Source organism: Varroa destructor, unplaced genomic scaffold (genome assembly GCF_002443255.2).
Source record: "Varroa destructor unplaced genomic scaffold, Vdes_3.0 BEIS01000002.1, whole genome shotgun sequence".
Classification (NCBI taxonomy): domain Eukaryota; kingdom Metazoa; phylum Arthropoda; class Arachnida; order Mesostigmata; family Varroidae; genus Varroa; species Varroa destructor.
This window is the reverse complement of record NW_019211455.1, coordinates 51,057,086-51,080,010: the sequence shown is the minus strand read 5'-3', so window position 1 is coordinate 51,080,010 and position 22,925 is coordinate 51,057,086. Positions and strand designations below refer to the sequence as shown.

At 44.7% G+C, this 22,925-nt stretch overlaps 2 protein-coding genes and 1 long non-coding RNA gene across 9 annotated transcripts in view; all 3 read left to right on the top strand.

Annotated features, from left to right (window-relative positions):
• siz (Brefeldin-resistant Arf-GEF family protein schizo) overlaps positions 1–22,925 on the top strand; it is a gene marked incomplete in the record, with an annotated part of 514,736 nt that overhangs the window by 234,056 nt on the left and 257,755 nt on the right.
• LOC147757965 (uncharacterized) overlaps positions 1–22,925 on the top strand; it is a 131,691-nt gene that overhangs the window by 80,263 nt on the left and 28,503 nt on the right. The gene's annotated exons all lie outside the window — the stretch shown is intronic.
• LOC111244259 (uncharacterized) overlaps positions 1–22,925 on the top strand; it is a 33,578-nt gene that overhangs the window by 4,908 nt on the left and 5,745 nt on the right. Inside the window, exons 2-4 of one of the 4 annotated variants that reach the window (XR_015322437.1) lie at positions 6,864–7,149; positions 13,630–13,959; positions 15,006–15,877. This is a non-coding gene — a long non-coding RNA (uncharacterized LOC111244259). Of the gene's footprint in view, positions 1–6,863; positions 7,150–13,629; positions 14,102–15,005; positions 15,878–22,925 lie in introns of those variants that run through there. The other 3 variants (XR_002670819.2, XR_015322435.1, XR_015322436.1) reach the window with 3 other exon arrangements.

The window sequence follows — 22,925 nt, the reverse complement described above, 5'->3', positions numbered from 1 at the left end:
CTCTGAATTCAGTTCAATGGTAGAAAGCGGAGCATTTCGTTCATCCTTGTTAATCGTTCTAACTCGTTCTTAAAGGTGCTTTAGCTAAGAGGAAACATTCTGTTTGAAATGCTGCTTTTGACTTGCACCCACGGCTTGAACACTCACGTACACTTACAAACACGCGTTACAAAGCGGAACGCTCTGCGAAGCGTAGCGGTAGGAGAACAAGGACCAGCCAGGAAATTTTAGGTTGGCCTATAACGCTGAGTATTCGCTGTAACTACCATTGACGAGTCAACATAGTTTAGACCTTATAACCCTTATAGCAGGCCGAAAAGCGAAAAAGCCAAATTTAGAAACCATCAGCAAGCAGCACTGGGCCCAGTAGCTATAGTAGTCTTACATGCGTGTGGTGGCAAGCTAATATGGCTCTCTCTGCTCAGCCGCTTCTTCCTCGTTAATATCTTTGCTGGAATGGACGGTTGTTTCCTACTCGTGTCAGACAGACCTAGTGCCAAGGGCTTACAGGCTGCCAAACTGTAGCCTTAAACTAAGCTCAAAGTGCAAATAGAACAGCGACGGGGTTCTCATATATGGTAGTATAAGTGTGGTCGCGCTCGTAGTCTCACATTGTGTCAGAAAACGCTAGAATAGAATCTTATCAAGGCGGCTAAAGCTACCCAACACAACCAGGCTACTGTCTGGTAATATCGACGAGTGGCGTGCCCTTTTTCCATTCATTGTCCAACGGATTCAATGGGGAGAACGTTTAATTTGTAGTGAAACGTTGTATAATTGAGGGCAATTGAGGTTCTAGCAAGTCGTTGCTGGGTCAAAAGTTGCTGTTGAAGAACGAACGCTAGTCATCTCAGAAACTGGTCAACTAGGTAACACTCGTTACAAACTAGCACGCAATTTTAGTACGGTACTCAGTGAATTCGGCTTGCATTATAACAGAATTTTTTTAGTTCGATAGCGGGGTTGTTTTCTATAAACAGTCAGACGAAAGCGGCGAGTAGTCCTCGGTAAATAAGACCCCAGTACACAGCAAAAATTAGACCCAGGAAGTCTAAATTTTTGCCCTTCCATCGCACAAAGTCCGTCGAAATAGGCTGAATCTGAAGCAGGACAAAACTGCTCAGGATGTCGAGCTGGTAACTTATCTGCTCTCATAAAAGGAATTGTAAGAGCTTTTCATAAGCGCATCTGATAATTTCCAAACACGATCAACATGCACTATATTATACAAAATGCCACCCTGATTTTCGTTGATATTGTGTCGTATAAAGGATAACATGCGAGCTTCTCCGACAGTCATAAGGCATAAGGCCTCTTAAGCCTGGTACGGGCAGCGTAGACGGTCACACAAGCTTCACGCGTTTTTCGTCGATCTGGTTTGCCAGCTTTTGCTAAGTCGGCTACTAGGTCAACGCTCTCAAGAACCCCAAACAGTTCAGTCTTGCAGTTGTTGGATCTTCGTCGCGCCTCTGAACAACTTATACTTTCAATGCGATGACTCAGATAAAGTTATGCAAGTAGATCAACGTGTATGCTATGTCTTCCTTGCTTAGCTAATGGCTTTTGGTGACCAAGCAAAATCCTTTAGGTGAAGCCGAGAGATGACGCAGAACGTCCTGTGCCTTCCGTTCTGTCTCTTAATGCAGCAAAAGCACAACACTGCGCTGTTTTATGCCCTGCACCTCAAAAGAGAGCTCTTTTTCTAATCAAGATTGCATCAGCTGCTGGCTGTCAGTTCATCAGATCAGCGTCACTGGCGGCTGGATGCCGTGCCACTACTTCAGACGTGTTGAACCAGTAAAGCTTCGTAGCTCATAATAAATTATATCAGGGACTAGATCTCGCGTCGGCCACCTGCCGGTGGCTGCAGGAGATGTCCATACGTTCTCGTCCCCATGTGTGCTGTCAGCAGGAACATGTCTGGTCAGCAGTACATGCGCGGAACACATCGTTACTAGGCCACAAAGATAGACTCTTTGGAACCGCTCGCCTGGAACTGACGTTGGACCCTGATATAGACTGAACGAGAGTAAACGGCGAGAGAACGGCAGAGTTAGCTGAGAAAACTTTACTATGAGCTGGGGAAACTGAAGTCTTTAAATAGCTCTAAACTAAATTGATTTCCACTTCCTACAAATTTGCAGTACCGCCTGCAGTGCCGGTAGACTTCACAAAGCAGTAGCTAGCCTACCTATGATATGGCTCTGCCCGTACTGCTGCTGCTTATGCTACAGGATTGCCACCAGTGAGTTGAAGACGGAGCGCATCGCTCTAATTTTACCTCTCGCCGCCCACTACTCCACTGAAGGGATAACAACCCTTGGCTTTGTGGGGCACACCCACATGTGTGGGTCGATGCCGTGCTCTCAGTTTAACATTATCGCTAGAAACCGCAACGCACATATTTCATTATCGACTTTCGATTAATCTACACCGGCTCTTACTGCAACTACCTACGAGTCTGCATACTAATTCTCTGAGTGGGGATAGCGACGGCGATGGGGCCGGATTGAAGGAAACGTATAAAGGTGGACTTGAACAAAGAGGAGAATTTTCAAAGCAGCAGTATATTGCACAGACTCCAAGAAACGTTCGTAACCATCTCGACGACTGATGCTACTGTTGTATTGCGGTTCCGCAAAACGTATATTCCTATCGGTTGGTTCGTCTCCGTCTGCAGCAACTCCCACCCAATTTTCCAAACAGGTCTCCTTTGATGGCCTAGCCTCTATTTTCCACATCTGTGCCCGCGATTCGATGGGGCAGAGCCGTTACGAGTTTGAGAAGAGAGCGAATGCTGGGCAAGGAAGCTCCGGCGAATCCGGCAACTCGCTCTGTGTCGATTTGCCAGATCCGAGGTTGTCAGCTATTTTTTTAAGCTTCAAGGGTACGCATGTATGGTGCGCAATGTTTATTGTGCCCTTTCCTACTTCGTTGTGAAGCCCGCCTTTTATAGGAGTTGAGAACGGCGTCATAGCCTCACGAATCGTTCATGCTTCTGGCATAACGCCTCTGGTTTTAGGCATTTACCCTCCCGCTTTTCTCTCGGTGGAGGTAAAGCCTTTAGCTGTCCAGTAGCAGAAAAAAGCAGCAACCGTTCAATCCCAATGCCACCCTCACTTGCTATTCATTCTATATTGAACGAAAGAGGGGTGGCTGGGCCCGCCCGCATTAGCCTATTGACACTTGGCCCCTTTGAGCTCCCGTGGAGACCGGTTCACTCTGTGAGCCTCTTAACAATGAATGAAAAACCTAGTAACGGGACCATTACAAGAAAATAGCTTTGAAAAGAAGCCACAATTCCGTTTCACGTTCAACGGCCATGCTATACCCTAATGACGCCCCTTATGGCACACACCCTCTATCTTCTCACCGACATGGGAAATTGAGTCTTGTACGTTAGCGGGCAGAATCATGGCTGTCTTGTAACGCGGTGAGTGCTGACGAAACGAAAATGATTTCTCATGGATCCAGTTGAGCGTCTATGTGAAAAGTTGAATTTCGTTGTATCTTATTCTTCGCATCTTAATCATGATCAGTAATATACGTTATAAACGCCATGTTGAAATATATACAAAGCTTTATAGCGACCTCGTATTCTCACGGTGGCGTGTTGGTGCATGCTATATCGAGTTTTGCCTCCAGCGCCACCGTTAGGCACTGCATCAGACGGCTTGCCTGCTTCACCTGGGAGAAAACACATTTAGAGTGGCATCGTAGTCATCATAACAGATTTATCTGTAGATCACTGTATGCTCTGGTTACCACAAAGCACTTGTCCTTTACCAGAGTCCGCTACCATGCGTCATTCTCGTTCTGCACGTAAGAACCGCTACATGCGGGTGTCGCGCGCGACCCACGTAAAGAACTCCGAAGGCGGCAACGAAGCGACCTAATCCTGCCGCTGCCCTTTTCCACGAGACAAAACTAGTAATCCAACTGAGCGTCCATCTTTCAGCACGGCACGGCGAACCCTGAGGAAGAGCTATCAAAGAGCTTTGCACTCCGTGAAAGCTATGTCCAGTAGGCCAACAGACTGTGATCTTTGTCGGTCATTGCCCTTAAGCCTCTTTATGTAGGTTTACCGCTAACAGGCAGGAACGATGCTACTGTGACAAAACAGATCACAGTAGTAACTGCGGCAGTAACAGCAGAACCCAATAGGCTCACCAAGAGAAAGAAAACACAACGAGAATCCTCTCGATAATTCAGCTTCTTAACGAGCGTACTATGTTCTTCGCTATGGCTGCTGAACTTGGTAGATTTTTCACGATGTGGAAAATGACTACCAGCAAGCTTCCCCAATTCTGTTTGAATTTCAACGCACTATCATCCAATTCGCTACCCACGAGACTCTTTATGAGGCTTTCTTGGCACTAGCAGGCCCTTTTTCAGTACCCATCTGATTGAAGCACTGAATGAAGTGTGAACCAGGTCCATGCTGGGGCAGCTAGCGCTAGCTAGCTGGCTGGCTGGCTTCCACCACTACGGTATAACAGATATCGCAAAACAGTTCATGCTGGACGGTAGGCGGAAATTCAGCGGCGGTAGCTCAAAGTCTCAGAAATACTGGCGAAGCTTTAGCCCTCAATGAGAAACGTATTGGCTTTAAGAGATCGTTCTTTCACAGCCACCGCTGGCGCTATCAGCCACCAACCTTTAGCTGACGGCGCTAATATCTCACGCCACAGAAAGCGTGCATCATGTCGTGACTGTTTTGTCACAAGGATTTCGAAACGACTTCAGGCCCGTTCGCGCCAAACAGCGTTTGACAAGCTCAGCACGAGCGAAACAATTGTTCGATTATAGTCTCCGATAGACGATTGGGTCATCAAAAATATTGTTAATGTATAATTTTTCATATCTATACGATGCAACCGAGTCATCAGTGGAGGAAACATTTTAGAGGAGTAGCTCCGCGCAGATGTCGCGTCCTAACTAATGCTTTCGGTTATGGTATACAAGCAAACCGTTTCGAATCGTTGAATTTTTGGCACTGCCGTTAGTTACTCCATCAGACGGGTGGCTCTTAGAATTAAATCTGTTCACACTCGGACTCGAATCCAGACCACTACGTATTACTCAAGTTTAGAATGTGTCGCGGGCTATAAGAACACGCTGGAAGTCAGCTCTGTATCCCATAAATATATATATGTGTGTTCAACAGTGCAATGAAACATAAATGACATGAAAAATATTCAAATGACTCTTTAGCTACAAGTGCAGCGACTCTATGAACGGGGAACAGGCCGTATTTTCCAGAGATAGTCAAAATCGACTTTTCTTGACTCTCTCCAAACGTTCGCTAGTGGAAGAGGAGGATGTGGAGGGCACGGTGAAGCGTAATCGCCCCTCTATATGGCTTCACTGGGCGCAACCAACGGTATAGAGGCCTTCCTTGAGAAAGAATGAAAGTTTGCGCATTGGGTGCACCGGTGTGGCGAAGGGTCTGGTGGCTATTTCCCGGCTACATGGTTCGTTAGCTTCGCACCCCTGCTACCTGTTAGTATGCCTTAGTACTCTGTAGCACCTGTTTAACAGGCATATGCAGCCTACTTTTGCCACGAGTCCTTATGGAGCTAGAGGACGAACCGTTCGTTACATGGTCCGCACTAGCCATCTGGCAGATAAGTAAGAGGGACTGAATAAACAGAGGTTAGAGAAGTACCCAAACCAGTGCGCAATGAAGTGCTTGCAAGGTGCCAGCCGGCTGTAACTGGAGTCAACGCCTGTAGTCGACATATAACGCAAGCGGAGCTCGGGATAAGATAACGCACGAAGGCCTTCATCTACTAATAACTGCCATTCGATGGCGAGAAGGAGGCAAAAGGTAATAGTTTTTTTCATACGTTGCTGCTCTTCAACGGCAACAGCAAATGTTACGCGTTCATATAGTAACCAGCGAGCAGACGCGAGACAACTACGGACGGTTTTTTGGAGCAGATTGACGCAGTGGTTCCAAGAACAGTGAGATCTCCGCCTCGAATAATATCCCTACGATGCAATAACATACAAAAATCAAACCAAACTTGTTTCTATTCAACAAGTTCGGAAAAACGGTTATCGAGAGAAAAGTCGAGGTTGACCACTGTGAATCAATGAAAAAGAAGACGTTGTCCTATTTTGGAAATCTGAACTATACGATCAAAAATCCGCGCGAAAAGTATTCATAGGCCCTAGCGGGGTGATTAGAGAGGTGACAAGAACACACGGCAAGACCAATATACTATGAGTATCGGATGTCCTAAACCAAGTATAATAGGCTCGACTAACCTAGAAAATATGCGCTACACATACACACAACGTAAACGTGTGTCTAACGTCTTTCGTTCCTTGTGTCGTTCTAGCATTAGCTCAGTCGTTATATCAACCAAGAAACAGGATATCTGTCCGTCTACACTTTATTGTCCATTCATATCGAACATAACCATATCCATTTAATATTTACTGTTCATATTGTTCTGGCCTGCTACTTTACAATTTTCATACATGAAGTTTATATCGATTTGAGGTGCTCTAAATAGCTGATCTTCCTCTTCCTTTCGGGCAATTGAATTTGACAAACAAGAGGCAACAGCAGCAGCAGCAACGACAGAAATGATTCTGTATCAGAAGCTTCATATCAGTGACGCATATAATCATGCTATGGGGGGTGCGTGGATCAGTAAACTCTGTGCGCGAATTACGGCTTGCTCGGCGGTGCACAAGCGTCAAATGTCGCACACTGGACGCCGCCATCGCCCGGCCCGAACTCGGTGAAATACTGATACTTTACTATATTGTAAAGTCATACCCAAATGACTTGCTCGCTCTATGATTAGTTGACTGAGTGGACAGTAAGGCGGGTCTATCTGGCCTTCCAGGCGGTGGTAAACGATGAAAAAAGACCGTAGCCGAAGTATGCGAAGCGGGAAAAAGCTGTCTGTCAAAAGAAGGGTGAGAAGAAACATTCTGCCACGACCTAAAGGAGAACATAGCCGATGGTGGCAACGAGACCTCTAGTACTACGGGGGCAAATTCCGTTCTAGGTTACATGAGCCTATTCAGGCCAGAGCATCAACGCAGGTCGACAGCACGGACAGAAGTAAAAAAGGAGTGGACAGCTGACCGAAACAAAGGATACTGACTGTATAAAGGATCGATAAAAGGGTGAGTGGGTGTGTAGGTCGATGCATTAAGGTAAGTAGGGCTGGTTTAGCCAGGACTAGACCACTAACAGTCTCCTTCTTACCCCTGGAGACCCCAGTGAGCGATAAAAGAGAAAACAGATCCTTTTGGGAAGAGCCGTCCCCGTCTAACCCAACCTTGCGATGCTCGTTCAGTATTGCACGATCGAATAAGAACGTTGGCAACATTATAGCTGGATAACAATAACACGAAAGAATGTATGGATGGACACCTATGATCAGTGCTGTAGACATCTAGCACAACTACCTCGGCTCTCGTATTATTAGATTAGAGCTCATACATAGTGAGCGAATCAGACCTTGTACGTCTACCTTACAAGGCATAAGGGGTTCGGGCCGAAACACTTCGCTGACAAAAGAGAGAAGTAGTAGAAGAACGTGTATAATATTTTATGCTGATGATAGATGACAAGTGTTAGTTCATGTGATGATGAAGTTGGTTCCTATAATTCCGCAGAGAACAGCTAGACGCAATTTCGAAACGTTAATTTATCACAGTGTCGCAAGTAGACATAGGTAAAAGTACACACCGTTCATCAGAAAACACTATCAAGAAGAAGCGCGTCGTTTCTGAAAGCGTCGTATCGTACCAAAATAATAACATCGTCGAAACGATAGGTCCCATTTACTCTGTGTTAAATTCTGAAAAAATACTTTCAAATATATAGAAAATTCCTTCACTTCACTTAAATGGTAAACAGAAATAACATTGGTTCTCTGTTGCAACTGCAATTAGCATATCAGCCAGCTAGGCATTTGTAGTAGTAAGTGGTTAGCTGGCTGATCCGAGTTGGCTAGCTCAGTTATAATTGGTGTGTAAATTAGGTACACGCTGCTGAACAAGGCTGCGGCTTAGCATTTACAGAAATGTAGACACAGGGGGACGTGCGCCCCCAACTACAGATCTGCGTCCACCTATACGAGAATCTACATACATCGAGACGCTGACACGTTTTGCGCCCATTCAGTGTTGCTACTGCTGGCACGTTGCCATCAACGGCACCGCAACGTCTGCCAACACTTGCGCGTGATATGTTCGTGAAACATGGATAACCGTACATGGGACAAACTGGTCCTGCCCTGAAGCCGATCCTGCAAGAAAAGCCAACGATTGCACTTACATTCGCTTGGCCTCGACCCCTTAGCGTGAACGGGTGATCCTCTTGGGCGACTATGCGGCATCCTCATTGCCACATTACTTCTACTGCTTCTGTTGCAATGAGAAGCTACTGTCTTCTTTAGCGTCGCTGTCCAGGCGACGAAAAGTCGAGCGCGTAAACAACCGGCCTGCCGAGCTTACAAAGTAAGCTCATGCACCACCAGAGGCATCAGGGCAGGACACTGGCACGCCAATAGTTCCTAGCAGCAGTAGTAACATATATAACAACAAGAACATCATCAGCCATAACAACTTAACGTTCAACTACCTATGCGACTCTAGGTCTGACAGCAGCAGCAACAGCAGAAGTCATACTTAAGCGGAGGCCTAAACGCTCGCATACGCTCACAGAAGCGCGCACACACAAGAATACAAACACATTCAGGCACCCATCCATTCACCCGCCCAGCCGGCCACATAGCCATATTCGTATTGCAGTACTTCTCAGCAGCCATGCATCCTCATATTCCCATGCGGGCCGGACTTTCACGCGGCTGCCGTTCTTCTGAGGGCAAATGCATGTGTGGTAGTATTATTTTGGGGCATGTGGGATGTTGTGATGGGGTAGCTCGCTCCAGTTTGAAAAATGCGCCAAGCTCGAATGCACCAACGCTCCGGCGTAGCCGCTTTGAGTCCTGGTTGCCGGCTGCGTAGCTCGCGGCGAGTCGACAGCGGCGGCGGCCGGCAACGCCGCTTGCCCGCTCAGCTGGGCATCGTGGCGAACTCTTCGCGGAGGACTTGGGCATGACGCGCTCGCTAAGGAAGGAGGAATAGCGTTGTCAGAGCAGACAGCCTGGAATACGACTGCCGTTGCCACTGCAGTGGGTAAGGGTTGTGGAAGGCCGACGAGAAGGAGAACTGAGCAGCACGAGTACCGTTCATTGGCATGGTCTGGAGGGACGATGACGAATGTCTCAAGCGCTTAGGCCCGCTTTGCTCCCTTTTACTCCTCCCCGCGGCCCCTGGCGTTCCCGGCAGCAGCAGCAGTTGAAGGCACCTCCAACCCAAAATCGTCCCCGCATACAGGAATCCCGGAACCCACCCGTCTAGACTCCGAAACTTAAAGATGGGCCTTTTAACGGTAGAAGCCGAATGACAATCTCGACCAAGCTCTATGAATCAGACTGTTTGAAGAAAAAAAAACTAAGGCTTCGGCTGACGGTCGTTACTCGCGTTAGAATCATGCCGCCTATAAGATTCTTCCTGGCAAAATGAGCATGAAGATTTCCGACTTGAGAAAGCGAACGATACGAAAGGTGTCCAACCAGCTACACGAGATCGTAAAAGTAAAATAGTTATCTATACTCCATATTGTTCACCTACCGCGCCTCAGATCTGTTGCCCATGAGGTTGACGACGAGACACCACTAGCAAATTTGCTGCACGTTAATTCGATCGTTCTCAGGTTCTGTATGTATGAGTATAGTTCATCCACGTACATGCTGCTCCTAATGTTACCGCTGCCATGACTGTTACTCACGGAAACATATATTATCACACATGCAATCATATATATGCATATTTAAACGCGACCACGTCACTGGACCAAATAAAACATCTAAATGCTAACAAACTCTGATACATCTATCTGTTTACATATATCCATTGAATCTTCAACGATATTTGACATTTAAAACACGAATGGTAAAGCCAGCTTGAACATTCGTTCGTTCAATTTATTCTTTGTGTGCATCCAACTATGGATTGGGTCTATATAGATGCGCGATACTTCCTCTGGTTAATGCAACCCGAAAATATCTATTTCAAGAGCCCTGAGCATGATAATAGACGCATTCGCTAGGATCTTGCGCTGACCCGACTTGCTTCATTTACCTGATTCCATTATGATGAGAAGAAACATGCATAAATGACCCGCGTTCACTATAACATAACTTCGAGCAAACTTTAGTAAATAAAAAAATTGAAATAATTATCCACAAGTTACTTCCAATTGTTGTGTATCCAGTTGGAAGCAGATCCTGTGAAAGCGATACGTTTCTGATACGAAGTAAACTTTTCAACGACAACCAACAGTCGCCAACGTAGAGCTCAGCTGACGATAGAACACCGACAAAGCTTAACCCAGCATCTGGGTCGACGAAATCCGTTGGGTCTTGTAGAACAATAATATTTGGAACTCTGACCATTGGCTGATAACATCGCTTCACTCAAATCAGGTCAATTAAGGCGTGCGCGAGCGACCGAGCGAGCGTGCGCACACGTACTCACAGATACGTTCCAAAAATGTTTTGACTCATAGGATGCAAAAGGAGAAAGATCATTGAAGCGTGATCTGGTAGCGCTGCAGCGAAGCGAACCATTTTTAAGCAATTCTTTCTCGTCGACGCTTTCGGTTCAATTTCAGAAACGTTTCAAACCCAACAGAAATTCACTTTCTACCTCTGTATTCCGAGGTTGCCGCCTAGGTTGTGCTTTCTCCTTGAGAGGCGACCCAAAAACCAAAGGGATTGATGTATTCACAGCGGAGAATTACTCATTGCAGTTCAAATGGGTTAGTCATGTCGTTGTCGTCGCCGCGAACAAACAAAGACGCGAACACCAAATGTTTCCGAAATTATTACCCGCCGTCTTCTTTTCCTTTTTGACGCTACGTTTCTAGATATGTATCCTGTTTCTGCAGTAATCAAAGTGCAGTGATTACCGTACTTGTATCATTCACTTACAAATATTTTTCTCACTAAAGAATGAATAAATACATGTATAATAATTGCGGAATAAAAGTATCGTTCGCCCACATTCCCGCTGATTGTCGACAATACGAGCATCGTTGACGGCTACAGCGGCAGTGGCAATGATAGCGAAACTACTCCGACCACCGGCAGTCAGTGGATCCGGGCGGAGTTTAGGATGGCTGTTTCGGCCCGTTCGTCCTCCTAAAAGCATAAGGAGAAAGCTGTAAACGACGATGGTGGCAACGGCTAGTGCCACTCAACGGGGTTGGGCCAATTCTTAGTGCCCAGAAGAGGCCTGACTGGAAAGAACGACGATGAGAGGAGGTGGTATTTTTACATTTCTAATGGATCCCTGCGAGGACCACGTAGCTATATGGCCGACCTCTTCTTGCTCCCCTCCTAGAACTCCCTCGATTCTCGCCCCGTTACCCTTACTTTGCTTCACCGCTACGGGCTTGCCAGCGCAATGTCGCTGCTGCCGGGGCCAGCCGGCGTATCAAGATCAAGTGCAGAGGCCAATACGGGGGGCAGAGCCAAGACGAACGGCGGTTGACCCCATTTGGCTGTCGCGAGAATCAGACATTGGAATACTATGCGACTATACTGGTCTCGGTGCGAGGGACACTGCACCCCGACGTTCCTAGAGCAGAAAAACGATGACGACGACTTAGAGTATAAGAAGGTCGTCAGAAACGCAAACGAAGGAGAACAGCTTTTCCTAGTCTTGTTGAGGTTCCTTCCTCTGCTTAAAGAAAGAGACGATCTTTAAGCCAAACAAGGAGAATCTGCGAGACTAGCTTAAGGAGAAAAGGATAATATAGATAAAAGAGCCAAGGACCATATGTCGATGATTATAGTAAGGGTGGGTGAGGTAACGGTGGATGAAAAAGCGCCACGATTGCGAGGAATGAGATCGAAGACTGTCAGTATCAGACAAACCATTCAAAAGAAAAAATCTGCCGGCAATACGGGCCGAGCCGACCAAAACAGGTCGAAACGCAACGGACTTCATGTCCCGAAAAGCCGCCCCTAGATGATAAATATCAACCACTAATTATAAACGAACGTTGTTGTAGTAGTTGTAATTTAGCATGTATAATTGTCGTACGTAGAGTACAAGATAATTATTACTAACGACTGATGAAAGGGAGGGAAAGAACAGGCAATTGAAGCATAAGATGGAACGCCTAAGAGACAGAGAGACAAGCAAGCTTCAACTCACGGCCTATAGGCCAGCGCCGTACGGACAAGAGACGGAGAGAAACTGACGATTGGGTCAGAGGCCAAGTTTTATTTTTTGCGCCCTAGAAAAACGTTTGAGCGCTTTCTAAATGTGAGCCAGGAAAGAAGGGCTTTTATTAAAATAATTTTTATATCCAGCAGCTTAACGATAATAACAGCTGCTGAAGGATGTTCATGTTCGTAGTTGAGGTTATTTGACAGGGGAAACGGGTCGGATCATTCTGCCTGGTACGCTAGAGAATACAAATATAACGGGTTTTCAAGCCCATGAGCTATATTACAGCCGTAGACCCGACAGAATAATTACAACTTTTCGGTTTTATCTTTGTTGGTAAATATAAAAGTGCAAGTTATTGATTTGCTTATTGAGTGTGTGCCTTCTATTTTAACATAGTTTTTAAATATGTCAAAACAGAAGGCTTTTTTCGACCTGTCCTACTACCATCCATCAGCACATAAGTGTCATTAAAGTGTCTCTTAAGGTAGAATAAAGGGGAAATGCTCGTGAGTAGCAATTATCAAGCCAGGCGCGATTTCTGACCAGACGATCCATACAATGCAAGTGTACGAGTGATTTAAAAGGTATTTCGTTAAATTAAATATTCAGCATTATGTTCGCGCAGTTAGCTACAGAAAGAAAACCTATACATCGTCTACTTGATGGGCCACTACCGGGTCAACATGCACATATATATATATATATATATATATTCATATATATATATATATAATTCAGACAGATACCTTGTGGGTTTCATTTTGTTCCAGTACCGAACAGCACAGACAAAGCCTGTCGAAACGGTTTTCATGCAGAGGAAACAACAAAAACATCACAGCCATTGAAAAACTTCATCAATGCAGCGATAAACGTAGTATTCGATCAACTAACTGTGCTCTAGGTTATCTCTTTCTTGCTTTAATTATAACCCGAAAAGATCTGATACGTGGGTGATGTACCGATAGGTTAATGTAGCCTATCAGTCGCATACGTTGTCTACCTACAAGAAAAATCGTCAAGTTGTGCATCGTTCATAGTACTTCTCCGGAAATGCAATTGCTACAGAGATGTTAACTTCACACAGTTAGCTGGAAACCAACCTTTTCACTTAAGTTCTGCCCGCCATGATCACCTCATATTGACATAAGTGCGTGTTGAAGAACAGCAAACGTCAAGAAAATAAAATAAATCGAAAAGAAAATAAAAAGCAAATGCAGAAAGATACCAAACTTGTGTACTTTTAGGTCACACAAAGCAAAAACAGTGAAGGATCTGTTTACTTTCTATTGAATAGAATTTTCTGTCTCACGGTAATCACATTGATGATAATACACTTATATACTATTTCAGCTGTTACTAATACGTCTACAGATAAAGATGAAGCTTGCACCCAGACAGGCTTCATTACGAACCATTATTGAGGCTTACTCGGAATACGATGTCCTTCCACACTCCGGTTCCTCAAATAAAGCATCTAGTCCAGTTTTGCTGCAACTGATCCGTATTCGTGTCGCCGAGAAACTACGCGAGGAAAAAGTACTACAATAACGAACTGTTATGCCCATTAAAACTGAAGAATTATATACGTTATGCTGGTACTGATGAAAATTGCCGCGTGCTTCTAAAGTGTCAACACAACTGAACAACATAGGAACACTCCTTAACCGCAATTGGGAACAGGTAATTTTTACTGGCTAACTCGTACGGACATCTTCGAAAGAGAGAAATAGGAGGCATTTTCTATCGAACGCAACGTATGGGCCTATGCAAATGAGCCATATTGATTGAGAGGTGGCATACCATGTAGGCGTTTATCAATCTGGGCACGTGTATGAATAGGTAAAATAAATATAATAATCTATAGAATTACAGAAGGGTGTGTCCATCTCTTACAAGGTATCATGTATAGTGTGTCTACTACTTTAACTAGTATCACAATTCAATCGATATCCAAAAAGCCCGTTAGCAATATCATTCTAACTATGCAGTTCATCGATAACGGTAGCTTATCGATTGTGACATTTCTTTCACAGCTATGTTCCGATCTATTATCCGACCTGCAAATTAAGTTGTCTACTTCTTTGCAATACATGCAGGACAACCTTTTTCCTCGTGGCCTTCTTTGTATATCCTGATAAGCACTTACAGTATAGTGAAAACCACTAATGAAGCAAAGCACACGACGTTCGGAAGATTATAACGATCTTCAGAGCTAGGTATTGTTTCGGCGGTTTCCAATTGAATCCATATGACACGTTGAGATAGGGGACAAGGTTGTTCTATATTATCAGCAGCATTGTTTCTACTAAGGAAACTGGCTTGATGAAATACGCTCCTTTCCGAACGCACCATTGGTAATAATTATTTTTATCATGATTATTAAGACGGAGTCTTTTACGAATATATGGAAGATCGGGATGGTTCCAAAGGGGCATTTCTGGTTCAATTTGGTGAGAGTCCCACAGTACCGGACAAAGAGCAGTCATGTCCTGCCTACGTCCGGTCTGCATAATGCATTTGCCCTTAGCCCCCCAAAAAAAAAATTCTGGTTCAATTTAAAGAAACACATTTTGTTTGCGCTGTTTTTATCAAAACGGCCGGTATAATAACTGATGCATTATTATATTTATCTTCTATGGTCATAAATGAAAAACGTAGGAAGCTGATTTGAATTTCTATTTCTTCTTGAAACTTAAAACATGCGAAGATATTAACTTCTGACGCAGGTAAAATGCGCATCTGCAAAATGATTTGTGGCATTGCATCTGCCAAGGACAGCACACAGATGGAACTTTCGCTAAGAGGGAGCAAATTATTGTGTTTTCTACTTATAAGTTATAGCTTTCTGGGCAAAGCTTCTTATCAAGGGAACAGGTAAACAGAACACAGACAAACGTTCAATCAGAAGAAAATAGATCTACATCGATATGCAAATGGACGAAACGGTTTTCCTGCCTCACTTCGTATCCGCTACTGATCCACCCTACGTACGTATATCAATCCGATCGTCGGGAAACGCTATCTCTTCTACTTGGGCCTAGATCGTCGCGAGCCGTATTTTGTGCCAACTTCCGAAGTAAAATCGAGATCGCAGACTCCCCGGCAGAAAAGTAAAGAATTTTCGAAAACCTACCTACTAGTCTTTGATCCGAAAGCAGACAATTTCAATTTAGCGATAGCTATTGGCAAAGCAAGTCTTAATTAGAATGTATTAATAGCAGTCTTCGCGGTTAGCTTTCGTCTAGTAGAAACCCGGATCGATTGCCGCAAAGTATAGAAGATAGAGAATATTGATCAGGAAGAAAAGAAGGCCGTGACACGATTATGACATAGAATTAAACAAAAACCATAATAGCATTTTTTGCTCCCATCGCACTAGTACTCAGTTGAAGTTCTTAGCTGGCTGAAGCTACGAAATATTATGCGAATTGTACTGTTATTAAAGCGAGAACGCATTGACATGTGTTTGGTGTCGTATAAACAACGAACGATAAATTTGAGCGTCATTGTTTGTGACTACCAAACAAGCCAATATGGATATGTATCTACGTTATACACTTTGTTGTAAATAAAGGTAGCGATTATAAATTGAGATAAAGGGGCCAACAATTCTGAACGATTCCTCTAGTTAGCTCGTATGGGCAAAGATTGAAATATAGTTTTATGATCGTCCAATTGACGCGGGTGACTGTGTGTCGTTCACTCGTCGAACAGCAGTCAGATGTATGGTAATATTCCCTTTGGACAATCGCGAAGTGATTCGGCACGCTGAGACCTAACCGGCTCTAGTAATTGTCGAAAAGTACGATCATGTAGCGGAATTAGTATCTCAAACTAACAAGCTAACCCAACACAGCACAGGCTGGTTGCCTCGAATGAAATCGCGGTAAGACGATAGAGACCATTGGCTGTCAAAAAAGGCAAATACGAAAGTTTGCCAACAAACTAACCGTACACATTGCTTGTCGAACTGTATATATATATGCTGTTGAGCCCCCAAAAATCATTTAACGTTTACAGAAAACGGTCTCAAACATCCCGTATGTACGGCTGCAAGAAGCGTGTACCAGTCGCTTTGATTCGTAAATAGGTATCTAGCTGGCAGAAACGGGGTAGCAGCAACTGCATCATCAGCACCAGAACCCCGGAAGGTATCGGAGCACGCTAGCCAACGACTGGCTCCAAGTGAAAACTGGGTCTGAGGTGCTTTAATTCATAGCTATGTGATTCCGTTATTATCATCTACAAACAGGGAGCGTCAAGGGCCAAAATGTCCTTGTTCGATTCGTCAGCCATAAGAATAGCCCGAGCGACGCAGAGCCAAAATCGTCCCTTTCTACGCTCGTAGAGTCCTTTGCGATAGAGCCGTTGTGGCTAAACAGGAGCCTAATAAGTGTAACTTCCGTCGGGCTATCGCACACATGAATAAGCAAAAAAAAACTTGTACATATATCGATTTGCACCAACTCTATATGATTATTGTGTGTCGTTTTGATTCTCCGCTCAGTGTTTAATTTTGCCTCGATATTAATTGTTATGGGTGTGTGTGTGTGTGTGTGTGTGTGTGTAGATAATATAGACTGCGTAGGCTCCATATGTATGTATGTATCTGTATTTACTGGCATGTTAAACAGCTATGTTGATGTCCATATGGCCAATTGGAGGGGGTCTGACCAGTGAAAGCAGGTTTTGTACCCAGCAATCGTATCTTTCGTCGATAACCCGTCTATAAATCGACGTTATACATCTTTGAAATTGGGCTAAAATGTTGCAAATGATCGATATTCCCCTAATGTAATCGTTAGCATATACGTCGCTATCAATGACTCATTGGAATAGATGTATCGAGTAGGAAAGGACATCTTGAAACACTGGAGACGTTTTCAAGCAGGACAATGTCGTTCTTCAGAACGCTACAGTCAAACACTTTTATAATTAGTTCGGACTTCACCTATAAAAGCTGAAATCGGTTCCTTTTACCTCGTTACATACACTAATGAACTATACGTTAGGATGCGTTATGTTTCAGTAGCGAGTGTTTACGATAACGGGTTTGTAAAATTGCCGGGATTCATCGACACGTAGCAGTTAGCCATGAAGTTAGATTGGGTAGTCAACTAAGTTCAATAGCTTTTAACATTTGACCCTCCAGAGTTACACCCATTCTAGAGTTTTCGAGCATAGCGCTGGATTGGTAGCGGCCCTAACGGTCTCTCTCGGTAGGTTACACCACACTGAATTCATATCTACTTAGCGGCCAATGAATAACGTACGCCTCGGCCGTCCAATTTTCAGCGTTCTAAGATCTGCATCTCTGCACAACTGGTCTTACACCTTACGCATAGTGCGTCGTGTTGTGCCGTTACATTCATAAATGACTTGTCCGCGCTGTTCATGTAGGAAGTTCAAGTAAGCAAAGGACCAAGCCGCTTTAGGAAACGTGTGGCTTCATGGGAGTGATAGCTGCGGTTAATCTGGTAGTTAGCTGAGACCCGCGGCCGTCCAAACCGTTGACCAAATCGAGCCCACGCAACCCGCATTGAGGGCGTGCCCGGTTAAGCTCCATTGCCAATGCTGCTATTATTACTACAGCTGACCCAACCAAGCCGACGATCAGTGCCGCTCTTTGCTGTTGGACGAAAGTGTTTCGGATGCCTGCACTCGGAGGGGTGCGGCTCGATGCGAGGCTGGAAGAATGGTCGCTAGGTGAAGTGAGGTACGGACCACGAACAAGCCCAAAACTTTAGGATTTAGAACCAGAGATGGCCCTGCCATTAGGCGGCGAAGAGACTTAAGGGGCACGAGGCAAAACCTCACAAGCTGTATTGAAAACGACCGACTTCGACCACTGTTAATATACTGTTTGTTACTGGTAAGAGCCTGTTCGGCTATTGTCAGCTAGCATTAGCTGGCCAAATGGGAGGAGTTCCCCTTTGCTGCGCAACTCTAAGCCGTTCTTTTAAGTCTGAAGGTCACTTTGAAGCACCCAACGGAAACCGGCTGAAGACTGACGGTTAGCTAGTTACCTGCATACGCGGTAGCGCCTATCTGACGAATGAAGGAAGCCCTTTTGGGAGAAAGGCTGGCGAAGAAGAGTTCTGCTACGGCTTGAAATTGCCCGATTATCTGCGGTTTGATGCTGGCCGAAATGGGTCTGCGTCGGAACTTTTTAACAAAAGCCACTTGGGGCTCATTAAGCTAGGTTAGGTGACCAGCTGGTTGGCAAGCAGGGGCAGCGACGCCAACGCTGACCCCGCACCTACATCTGGAGCGGCTACTCACTGGGTGAGGCTGGGTGATAAACGATAAGGAGACGGATGATCTGTCGGCTATCGGGTGCCGCCGCGAGGATTCAGTATCTTCAGAGGTTCGTTCTGAAAAGCGTTGGTAGCAGTAATAGTGGGTAGCCAAAAGGAACTATTGGCAGAATCGTTGGCGGGCTAGCAACGATACGAAGAGAAAACCAGAACCGATGAAGATGAACAGTGATTGTTACACGGGCAGCTATGTAGGAAGGCTATTTACTTGTTAGCCAACGAACGTATTGATGCTCACAACAACAGCAGCTCCTGCGCGAAGAGGAGTGTGGGGGCTACTAGTACCCTTTGATATCACCTTATTCGTAGTCAACGTGTTACCGTAAGCGGCCTGCTTAGCGCCTTGATTAGAGACAGAGAGGACGAACGCTCTTACTGGGACAGAATTAGCCGGTTGACGTGCAACTCACTACCAGGCAAATGTTCCGGTCACGGTCCCGAAGCCCAGCTAGTATATACTCCCTGTGGTAGGGAACTAAGCAGTGGCAGGCGACACCCATTGTCTTACCTACTGTAACACGACGAATTTGGTTGGAGGTAGCTCTTAACTCAGCGTGGTACCATATATATATATACATGTGCATCTAAAAGGGATATTCACATTTATCGTCAGGCTTGCTTTGGGGCTATAAAGCGAATGCGAAAGCAAATGATAATTACTGTTTATTTTCATGTATATAATGTACTTATATCGCACCAAGTTGGGGGCACCAAGGGCAAATTGGTGCGAATGCATGTAAGTACTATTGAAGTTGATGCTGAAAGTGTAGAGTGATTACAGACAATGACTGAATATGATCGTCGTTGTAAATATCATGGGCACACTATTGTCGAAACTACTGCTTGATACTACAGCCTTGTACTTGTCCGATGCGCTTAAAAAAAAAACTCAATTATAAAGCGGACATCCCCCAGAGTAGAGTTAATCTACTAACTGCTCGTTTAAACGATAAGAAGCATCGACGACTAAAGGATTCTGATGGAAAACCACCAAACTCTTCACTGTAAATGAAGTTCAATTTGAGTGCCTCAGCCTAAAGTGACAGGCAACGTTGGCGGCCTATTTCGCATTCCGTTTCCATCATATACTCGCATATCCACTGCCTATGCAGCCTTCAATCCGTCAGAAACTGTGGCAGTTTCTGTCACAATTGTTATTGCGTCCGAAATTAGAAGGGTTTGAGATTCGAACAATAACAAAGATAAGCTCGCAATAAAATGTATTATCTTCAGTACGATTAACAACTTATGTACGCTTTATTTTAGATTCTGATTAAATTTTAAAGGATGCTTCAAAATTTATCGTAACCTTTATCTAATATGTACTATCGTTGATAACAGGCCATCTACATGTATCACGATCATACGCTCCACGCGTTTTGCTCCTTTTGCGTTTTGCTTATAACATTACTACTATAAAACTTTTCTACTATTTTAATTATTAACAGATCACAATCGTGGACCGGAAGAAAATTCGATGACATTGCAGGCCTTTTACAAGACCGAGGGAATTTCAGCGAAAAGCGAAAATATCCCTGTTTTCCTCTTTGTAGCCTGCTGATCTTTCTCAGCCAAAGCATTTTGCGGTAATCACATGAAAAGGCTAGGTCGAAATTGAGGAAGAGAGAAGGGATAAAGAACGTCCTAGCATGCATGCAGACGTTGCTTTACCTACCTAATCCTGACCGGCATCGGGGAGTAATATCCGAGATATGCCAGCGCACGCAGCATCGCTCCGGTGACAGCGGTGGTTTACGTAGAAAACGCGCCTAAAATCGATGACGACTCCCCACGGCATCTCTCGACCCTCCACACTCGCATTCCATGAATTCTACCCTGATCCCCGGCTCCGAAAAGTATCCTTTCTCAATTTCGGTCGAACAAGACATACTGTGACACCATAGACATTCAAACATATGCACTGTTGCGCATAAATTCTGCTTATACACTTGAGTATTTACGGCTTCGGATGGTACCAGAGCGAAGGTATCCTTCAGAGTAGTGGGCTTCGAGTCATTTTGGCTCCCTAATGGAACGAAGTACGACACATGTTCCAATGAATAATAGAAGAAGGTGCAGGACAAAAGAAATGTTCACGGAAATAGAACGCCTACAAAGGAAATGATAGGCTTTCAAATGAGATTATAGACGTCTGTTAGAAAAAAATCTCGTGGTTTTCTAAGAAATCGCCAGCCAACCAGATAGATGCACCGAACTAGTAGCTAGAAAGGTGTATAAACAGGCACAGGTAGAATGAGTTCTAGTAGATAAATTTGCAAAGTTTCTCTTTAAGCAAAATATAATAATTGAAAACGTAATCTATATTATATAGAATTTCATGAACTTATAATATATTTTTTCGGACGGACTCACTAGATCCAGACCACCTACAGAATTGCCTTTATACAGTTAAACTCTTGAGGTTATCCCTTATAAGGATTTGCGTCAAATTGACATAATTCCCTCGTGGGTTTACCAAGCCTTAACAATGTAACAAAAATCAACTGGAGTTGCAAACAGAACAGGGAGACTTTTTGAATGAGCATAGATTTGTTGAACGTTAATCGAGTGAATTACCTGCAGATATCTAATCGCCCAATCATTAAGACCTTGACAATTGTTACCGTATTACACTGCGAGCAGCGAACATATGCGAGAAGCTTACAGAGCAACATTTAAAGGGGTCACTACCTAAACGATTAGGCCTAAAGGGACTGCCGTAACCAGCAGACCACAAGTAAAAGCGGTGCGTTTGTCTTTGCATGCTCAACCTTGACGAAAGCCTTGTGTCAACGACCACAAAAGGGCAGAGGTCACGTACGATGGGTTTCAGCTGAACAGGCGACACAGAACATAAATATGGGTTTTCGTGTATGGCACGACGCCGTAGCACCAAAAGGAGATTGTAAACCATATTGCAGAAAAGGAGTGCAATCGCCGCGTGGTGCTAGCAGTGAGGCGATGACAGAACGACAAAGACGTTACCTAGAATCGTAACAATAACAACATGCAGAACAAACGGAAATATCCTTAAGAGTAACAAAAACGCAGTAGCCTGGACAACTTTAGGGGTATTCAAGCGCAAATGAGGAGTCGAACGTCATGCTACGATATAAAGTCACACATAAATGTTAAACGTAGCCCTAACGAAACGGAAGCTATGCTAGGCCGAATTTCGGGCAATAAATTCAAGGGAAGATGGATTTGAAATGGATCAATGTGGTCACCATGATGTCATCTCCACACTAGGCTGCATATAGCTTCGATTCGTATGTGCCCGAAAAATAATATACGCATGTAGATTTGCGTGGATGTACGACCTATAAGGAATATCTGTAGGTTGGCTGTGGGTGATTCGCCACGTTTTTTTTCCTCTAAACGGTGTCGTAGTATCGAATATCTCTTGGTGACTGCTTGTAAGGTTTGTTCGGATGCTGAGCTTGTGGAAGTCATGCCCGTCGTGACAGGGCCGTGAATCTGGCACAATAAACCGCATATATACGTCTGATTGATTCTACGCCTCCGCTCGTCTGTTCACTTCGCGTTCACGTTAAGAGGCCTAGAATTGCTTGCCCTGCCCCACTACTACCTGCATACAAAAATTTATACCCTGTATAGAATTCAGCGTGTCAATGCACATAGGCCTGTGTGTATGTCTCTACTAGCGCGAGCACCAGCTCTCCGAAAGCCGCGAAGGGCCTGCATCAATGTCCATGTTAGACGGGCCCGATGTCCACCGTTCACCGCAAGCGCCTACGCATGACGAAGTCCTAATAACCAATAGCCTTCCAATGTATTCACTATGGTTTTTCCTCCCTTCTTCTTCTTCCCTATACTATAATAGCTATTACCTAATAATAATAATACTATGGTATATAAAAATACTGCATGGTGACATTCGAAGGTCGCCGACGAAAAACATTCTATTCACATGGATAGCTGCACGCAGTAGACGCACGGAGCAGTCCTTGCGGGGGCATCGAATTCTTCATGCACGAAGCAATCTATCTCTCTACTGAGATCTGCTCGTCCGCTTGAAGTCTTCTTCTCAGTAATAACAACATATAAATGGCAGGCACTGGATGCTGCTATTTGTGACTGACCTGTAGCACTGGTCCGCTCGGGTATTATTTCTGTCCTCCTAGTCCCTGTTGATCTACGTTGCTATCGCCGCGTCATCTGATCGTCTGTATACGGTATAGGAGACATCGACGGTGCCAGTTCAGATAGAGCGTCGCAGCACCCGTTCGCCGACAAACCGTCCACCGAGATGCATCGCGAATGCTCTTACGTAGAGGCGATCATCGAGCACTGGCAAATCATCGAATC